Source organism: Peromyscus leucopus, chromosome 5 (genome assembly GCF_004664715.2).
Source record: "Peromyscus leucopus breed LL Stock chromosome 5, UCI_PerLeu_2.1, whole genome shotgun sequence".
Taxonomy (NCBI): Eukaryota; Metazoa; Chordata; class Mammalia; order Rodentia; family Cricetidae; genus Peromyscus; species Peromyscus leucopus.
The window spans coordinates 41,307,869-41,316,393 of record NC_051067.1 but is presented as its reverse complement, the minus strand read 5'-3'; the positions used below and the strand labels follow the sequence as shown (position 1 = coordinate 41,316,393).

Here is an 8,525-nt window from a genome sequence, read left to right as displayed (position 1 = left end):
GCTCACTGTAAGGCTCTGCTGGGATTTGAACCCAGGATCTCCTGTTTACTAGACAGGCGCTTTAACCAGCTAAGCCACAGAGCCCTTATGAGGAAAGGTGGTTTCCAGTTAGGAAAGAGCACAGGTAGGCAGTGCTGCAGAAACTGTAAGTACCTGAAAATCAAAAGGGTACCGTTCCTCATGTACAGATGACTGGGCAACCGGGACAGCTTGGGTTCCCTGGAGTTGCTGTGGACCCTTTGAACCGTAGTGACTGAACACTCACAAGACAGTGAGTCACATCTCTTGTGTACCACATTCTGCTACTTTTCCTTAGCAATACACATACAATTAAAACAATAAAATTGGGCTTTGATAGTCCAGCTCATTACTGAATTATAAAAGTCTTAATCACTTAATCACTGAGCCCTGAGCTGAGCCATCAGTATTTCAAAAACAAAAAAAAGCAAAGGAAGGAAGGAAGGAAGGAAGGGGAGAGGGTGGAAAGGAGAGGAAAATAAAGAATTAAAGAGTTAGAAAATCATTTCAAAGTCAAACTATAGTTTTCCTGGGTGAAGACTTGAGCATCAACATACTACGTGATACCAGTAGTATAGGGGATTGTTTCACTAAACATTCACAATTCCCATCTCACAGAGGAGTAATCTCATCATTTGATTTGTAAAGTTGGCTTTAGATGCCGGCTTTGCCAAGATTCAGGGATGAACCAAGAGCCTTCAGGTCTTCACCACAATGCTCTCCCGGGTGAGCCGTCTCCGCCTCGCAGGAAAGGGCTTTTCTTTCATCTCTTCTTGTCAGTTTTCCCTTCCCTTCTCTCTTCCTTTTCAAAGTGTCCGTAACTGTTTGACGCACCCACCTTCCCCATTCAGAAGGACCTGGAGTCTATTCTGGCCCACAGTGCTGATTAGAGCCCCATCTGTCGGGGTGGCGAGGACGTCTGGATGATGGAATCAATGGGAATCCCACATGCCTTTCTGAGCCTCCACATCCTAAAGGCACAGCTCAGAAAATTAAGGAAACTGAAGAAAAAATTCTTGAGGCTCATTTTTCTATGAATCTAGCTCTTTAGTCATTCATAACCGTGAAAGATACAAAGACATTGGCAGCACAACTGTGCTGCAAGAAGACGATGTACATAAACATCACCAGCCTGCGCATCCATCACCAAATCTCAAACTTACACAAAAATATGAAAAATGTCGATTTTTTTTTCATCACAACCAGATCTCTTCACAAGATTTTTGTCCTGGAACTCACTCTGTAGATCAGGCCGGCCTGGAACTCAGAGATCCACCCATTGGGATTAAAGGCCTGCACCACCACCACCCAGCTCAAGATTTTTTTTTTAAGATTTATTTATTTTATTTTATGTATTTAGGTGCTCTATATGCATGTACAACTTTATATCAGAAGAGAGCATCAGATCCCACCATAGACAGTTGTGAGCCATCATATGGTTGCTGGGAAGAGAACTCAGGACCTCTGGAAGAACAGCCAGTGCTCTTGACCACTGAGCATCTCCATCTCTCCATCTCTTCTCCTCCTCCTTTTTCTTTCTTTCTTTCCTTCTTTCTTTCTTTCTTTCTTTCTTTCTTTCTTTCTTTCTTTCTTTCTTTCTTTCTTCCTTCCTTCCTTCCTTCCTTCCTTTCTTTCTTTCTTTTTTTTTTTTTTTTAAAGAAAATAAGATTGCCAGTTTTTGGTTGGTTCATTTGTTAGTCAGTCAAGGGAACTGTTTTCCATAATATAGTAATTAAATTTTAATTGCAGCAGTCAAAGAAATGTATTCATTAAAACTATTAGTCTTTTGATAAGACTATTCACCTATCAAAGAATTGAGGGTAGTGGGTAAGACAGCAGTAAGTAACTTCAGACATAAGCAAATGATTTGGGGTGACTTCCCCTGATGTTTAATTACTACAGGAAGTTACCAATATCACTCCAGAGTTCATTCAGAATCAAAGACAATTCAAAACAATTGAAGAGCAAACTGCGAGAGTCATCTATATGACACAACTATAGATGAGGTTTTTTAAGAAGTTAAGAAACAGTAATTCATGAAAGCATGGGGTAAAATCTACTAACACTTTCTACTAGTGAGGGGAAAATTAGAAGAATGACAAAAAAAGGCTTCACTGAATGAGGAGAATAAATGATGAAACCATAAGCAGAAGGTAATTTGTGGAGAGCTTTGAAAGTACCGTGTTATTGAATAATAACATGGTAAGTGTCATCGGTAGTGAATTCATCCTGCTGTAGCAGACCAAGCCACTGCCGTTTTCACATGGTGTCAGATGCTAGAAACTGAAGGTGCTTTATCTTTTCCTCAAAGCTCGCTTTACTCTCAGTTTTTCTAAAACACTTTCTCCTCACTTAGTTGATACACAGAAACAATTTTACTTCATAAACTGAGTTGTATGATCAAAATTACATTGGCCCATCAAAGTTATTGTTAGGGCCGCAAGTTTAGACCGCTAGTAGGGAATGGTAGAATCATCCAGAAGTACAAAGTGCGTGTCCCAACTAAGTGTGGCTGTGTGGCCATACCCCCTCTGAACTTCCACAAAGGCTCCTGGCAGACTGTCCTTCTCTCCCTCCCCCTCCTTCCTCCTCTGCCTGCTCCTTCTCTTCCCTCTTTTTTCTTCCCCCTCTCTTTTCCTTCCCGAACACCCCCCTCCCTTCCTGACCACCCCCCTCCCTTCTTTCAACTACTTACAGGAAGGACACATGGAAGGAGGGAGGTCATTACAAGGGCAAAGACACATATATTTATAATTCTCTTAAGTCATTTTGAAATTCATGTGTGTACATATATGTATAAAATGTATGTTTTTCAAACTATCATATTGTGCATGGTAAGTATGCATAATTTGCCAAGTTAAATAAAATGTCTAAAAAAATAAAATGTTTATACCCTATGAGAAAAGTCCAAGTTTATATAAATAAGCAAAAATAACTTTTTAAATCTCAAAAGGGTTAAGAAAGATGCTGAGAAAGATGGCCAATATGTAAGTAAACTAAGAATTGCACGTGGGAAATCTGGGTGCAAGGTCTGCAGCCTAAAAGACAGATTTGCAGATGGAGGAGCTCAGGACTGAACCCAGTGTCTCAGCATGTCCAAGCATGCCTCTGCTGAGCTACACTAGCAACATCAAAACTTGCTTCATCAATACCCCAGTGAGGTCTTCCTATCTGTGACTTTCAGACCCTAGAAAATATTGGCTACATAGATCCCTTTTACACAACTCTGTTCCTTCTGAACCTGCTAGACTGCGTTCTGTCTCGAAGTCACACCAAGGAACGGTTAACAATGCCAAGGCTCACTAGTCTAGGTGCTGTACTCTTGGTCCCAAAGTCAACTCCCAAGATGATGCCCAGAGGGCACTCCCATTAGCCCACCTGAAGGCATCCCTAGATACAGCAATCACCTACAACTTGATATTTCTCTATAGATTTGCTTCTTGGAACCATGTTTATGTCTTACACATTAAAATTTAAAAATCAGTTCAACACACACAGAGAGAAACCATTTTAAACTCGAATACCAACAGGAAAAAAACCTTAAGAAATATAACACTTATCAAAATACATTGTATACATGTATGAAGTTGTCAAAGAATTAACTAAACATATTTTAAAAATATGACACCATAGAAAAAGAGGATGAACCTGAGTGTGAATGTTTTGTGCAGAGCTTTGACGCAATTGCTTGTTAGATACACTAGAACTACACTTGAATTCTGAGTTCTATTTAGTATGTAATTTTACGTGTGTGTGTGTGTGTGTGTGTGTGTGTGTGTGTGTGTGTGTAGAAATAAAGCCAATGTTGGAAGAAAGTATTCTCACTGTGAAAGAGGGTGTACTGACTGGTTTTGTTTGTCAACTTGACACAAGCTAGAGTCATCAGAGGAAGGAGCCTCAGTTGAGAAAACACTACAATGAGATCCAGCTGTAAGGCATTTTCTCACTCAGTGATCAATAGGGGAGAGCCCTGCCCATGGTGGGTGGAGCCATTCCTGGGCTAGTGGTCCTGGGTTCTGTAAAAAGGTAGACTCAGCAAGACATGGGAAATAAACCAGTAAGCAGCTCCCCTCCATGGCCTCTTCATCAGCTCCTGCCTCCAGGATCCTGCCCTGTTTGAGTTTCTTCAGGGATGAACAGCAATGCTGAAGTGTAAGCCAAATAAACCCTTTCCTCCTGACCTTGGCTTTTGGTCATGGTATTTCATCACAGCAGGAGAAACTCTAACTAAGACAGAGAGGCTACACAAATTTCAACAAAGGCAACGAATAGCTCTGGCCTAGCTTTGTCTACTAAAACAGTGCATGAACAGTTGTACGCAGACGATGAGCAGAACTAGCCTTAGGTAATGATTGCTCTGTATGGATACTACCAACAGGAAACCAGTGCTGGGGAGAATTTTGTTGAAAGTGGTGCTAGGACAGGGAAAGTACAATATGAGCCTAGAATATCGTTCCATGCCAGAATGTAAGGAGGTGCTCAGAAAATAATGGGATGCTCAAAGGGTCACAGGATCTACTGTAGATTTTACAAACACCAAGAATGAAACCAGTTAGTGAACAATAAAAGTCAATGATCTATAGAACACATAAGAATATCAGAGTCTACACTGATGTAAAAGAGAAAGCGAAGGAAGGAAGGCGGGAAAGGCAAGTTTTTCTTGTGATATCATGCCAATACACAAATGCAGAAAGAATTCTGACCATCATGCAACAATGGATTCAGACAAAGTTAATTTTTGCAGTAAGGGACATTGGGCCAAGAGAGGGCCTCATAAATGCTAGGCAAGCACTCTACCACGGAGGTATATCCTCGGCTTCAGGCAAAATTTATCAGTCAATTGTAAAACTATAGATAAAAGTCTGATTTTAAAAAGCCATGTATGTGGTTTCAGAGAATTTGCCCATAGAGTTCTGGTGAAATTTGGCTCTGAGGGAAGGGAGGAGACTCCACCGCTCAGAAGTGGTGCTGTTCGGACTTACAGACCAGTACACCGCACACACAGCCTTAACTTCAGAGACGGCGGACGTTAACCCAATGGGCTAACTCATGACAACTCTTAGTTTGTTTATTTTGTGTCAGGGACAAGATTCTGTGGCCCAGATTGGCCTGGAACTCAGTATGTGGTCCAGTCTTCTTCAAACTCAGCAATCCTGATGCTCCAGCCTCCGGAGGTACCTTCGCCACCATGCTTCAGATATTTGGGATATCAGATTTATTTATTGTGAGTGAAGAGTATTTTTTTCTCAGCCTGGTGCATGTCCTAGTGTTCTGAGTTTTTCACAGGCTACTTTTTAATTTTAATGAAGTCCAATATATTAACTAATGAGCGTGTTCCTGGATGGTGTCTTTGGTGCTCATTTCTGCTTTTGAAGAGCCACTGTTCTCTGCTGAACCCAGAAACCGAACCTTTGTGTCTGCTACTGCGGCAGCAGAGCCTTGGGCAGAGGTGGCGCTTAGTGACTGTCAGTGGCGGCTGCACCTGTATGGATCCTGGGTGAGGTTGCTGCAGCCAGATCCCTTCGACAGACTGCAGAATCTTCTAGGACCCCTGGTGACGCTGAAGTCCACAGGTCTGTGCTTTGCGGTCAAGTGGGCTCAGCCCTTGCCGGTGTGGACAAAGACCAAGGCAGATGTTCACGTTTTCCTCTTATAATATTTTCACAGTTCCTTTTCCGGGCGAGGCCAATCTACATGTGTAAATTTGGGCCTTTGAGTTGCAGAAAACGTTCCAGAATAGGGGTGAGGAATCTCTCTTCCCTCAATCCTTCCTGCCTGTGCCTGGGATGAGACTTGGTCACCAAAAGAATCGGCAGTGCGGCAGGTTTTGAAACTTGTTTTTCTCTTGGCGATTCTGAGACTGAGGTTTGTTGAGGTCTCAGAAGGAGCTGCTATTGGTGCAGCTGGACTTTATCCTTAGTAGTCCAATAGTGACTCCCCAAAGACAGAACAGCTATGCGTAACACGCTGGGAATTTTAAAAGATAGGAATTGTGTACGACCACCTTCACCACCGGGGGATGTAGCTCAGTGGTAGAGCGCATGCTTCGCATGTATGAGGCCCCGGGTTCGATCCCCGGCATCTCCACAAGCTTTTACCTTTTTCTCATAATTCTTCCCCACGATAATATCTGTAAGCTTTTTGTGTCCTTATGTTTATTTCGTTTTTATATGACTATCTAAACACCACGACCTTCTTAGAGAAAACTCTGAGGTGGTTGTTGGAAAAGTCAGGTGGAAAGTCATCTGGTGAGAGCATCCCGAAGGAAGATACAGTCAGTAAAAATAAAATGACTCCAGCTTATTTTTTGGGGAAATAGTGGGAACCGGAGAGGTACTAATATCATCCATTGCTAATATTCGTTGAGAATTCTATATAGGAATTTAGGGGTCCCCTGAATAGAGAATCTCTCACACATTGCTCCAATTGCCATTTTATTTCTTACAGTGACCTTTGGCCTTATTAACAGCTTCTGCACAGGACAGCTAATCATGTTCAGTGTGAGAGGTCTAGGGAAATGGTGGAGTTGAGCCTGGAACCCGGGCTTCCCAGGCTGAGGCAAAAGCACCAAAAGCTATTGAACTGTGCCTGCCTCAGCAACCTAAAATAAAACTTTAAAAAGCCAGGTGAATGGTCCACAGGTGCTGAGCTTGCCTATCTGGCAGCAGGCTCTGGGTCCAGGCCCCAGCAACACCATCGTAACAACAAAAGAGGGCTGTAGAGCAAGTTGACCGAAACCCATAAAAGCCTGACGTCCTGAGAGCCAGATTGGGTTTGGATTCTGGACACCGAGTCACTCATTTTCAGGCTCCTGGGTTCTGTGTTGTAACTGTTACAGAATAAAGCTGAAACCTGAGCAGAGAGCTCTAGTTCTGAAGCCTAAGTGGATAGAACCTCAATGTTCCTTTCCTACTGAACACTTTTCACATCAGGAAATCATCCAGGAGTATTACATCTGCTCTAATTTGTTTTTAAGTTTGTTTTTCCTTGTGGAAATTGGCTTTGAAACTTGACTAAGAATCACTGATTACACTGGAAATCAGCCTGGGCAAGGTGAGTATGACCTTGGCTTCAATTAGCACCAAGTATCTGCATCTCTTTGTATTTGCTTCACATGTAAGAATACAACTGCAGAATGCTGTTTTCTAAATAGTCATTCTAAGCATTCATGTAATTATTTATTAGCGGCATGTCAAACTAATTTGCTTTTATTTCTCATTCTAGCTAGGGGTTTGTTGATTTGGAAGAAAAATTATGTATCTAGTTTAAATGAACTCTGTATTTTATTCCAGGATAATAAAGAACAAGTTAGAAAGTGTTTGTTGAAAAGGAAGGGTATTGGTTTTGCTGGGTTTAGAAGTATGGCTTATCTGCATGGCCGACCATTCACCATCTGTGATGGAGATGTGGCTGCCTAAGCAAAACTAAGTTTATAAGACTAATAATGAAAACCAAGGAAAGACAGTTGGAAAACAATCAAGGGCCACTGCCCTGCCCATCACACGTACTTACATGAAACCTAAGCTCTTATTCACCTTTCCCAAAGTACTAAAATACTGATCTCTAGACTGTGTTTTTAAGTTTAAAGCATCCTGACCTTTTCAAATGGTTCTCTTGCAATATAGCTTCTTGTTTTGTCTGTTCCTCATCCACAGGATGCACCATTTCTGTATTTTGATGTGATTAGTTCCTTATCACTCAAATTTTACTTCAGCAGGGAATAGAATAGGAAGCACACACCTACAACCTCAGCATCTAGGATGCTGAGACAGGAGGATCACTGTGAGTTTAAGGCCAGCATGGGCTACAGAGTGAGACCCTGTCTCAAACGAACAGCCAAACTAGCTACATCAAAAGCAATCAACTGACAAAGAGATGAACATGTTGGAGCTGGGGGATGGCTCAGTGGGCAAAGTGCTGAAGAACCTGGGGACCTGAGTTTGGATTCCCCCGTATGCACGTCAAAGCCAGACATGGCAGCACGTGTCTGTAACTGGCTAGTTTAGTCTAAATAACAAGCTCCAGGTTCAGCGAGAGACCCTGTCTTGAAAACTAAGGTGAATGGATTGGGACTTGCACTAAGTAACTACCAGGTTCTTAGCCTCTCTTGGGTTCAGATAGCTATGTAAGCCAGTCCAATAAATCCTCCTTGTCATATGTAAAATAATTAAAATAAAATAATAAGGGCTCAGCTGGTAAAGGTGCCTGTTGCCAAGCCTAATGACCTGAGTTCAATCTCCAGGACCCACATGGCGGAAGGAGAGAACCAACTGCTGCAAAGTGTCCCCTGACATAGACAAAAGCAAAATAAATAAAATATTAAAAAAACAAAATAAGGCAGAGAGTTATAGAGAATGATCTCTAACCTCCATGTGCTTATGCTTGGGTAGGTGCATCTGTGTGCAACTATGCACATATTTGTACACACCATACACACACACACACACACACACACACACACACACACACACACACACACAAACCCACCTCGGTCTGCTTCACCTAAA

General features: G+C 42.1%; 2 non-coding genes across 2 annotated transcripts; one reads left to right on the top strand and one right to left on the bottom strand.

Annotated features, from left to right (window-relative positions):
* Positions 1–10: 10 nt before the first annotated feature.
* Trnat-agu lies at positions 11–84 on the bottom strand. The gene has a single exon. It is a non-coding gene; the product is annotated as a tRNA-Thr (tRNA).
* Positions 85–6,033: 5,949 nt separating this feature from the next.
* On the top strand, positions 6,034–6,105 carry Trnaa-cgc. Its single transcript has one exon. It is a non-coding gene; the product is annotated as a tRNA-Ala (tRNA).
* Positions 6,106–8,525: the final 2,420 nt, after the last annotated feature.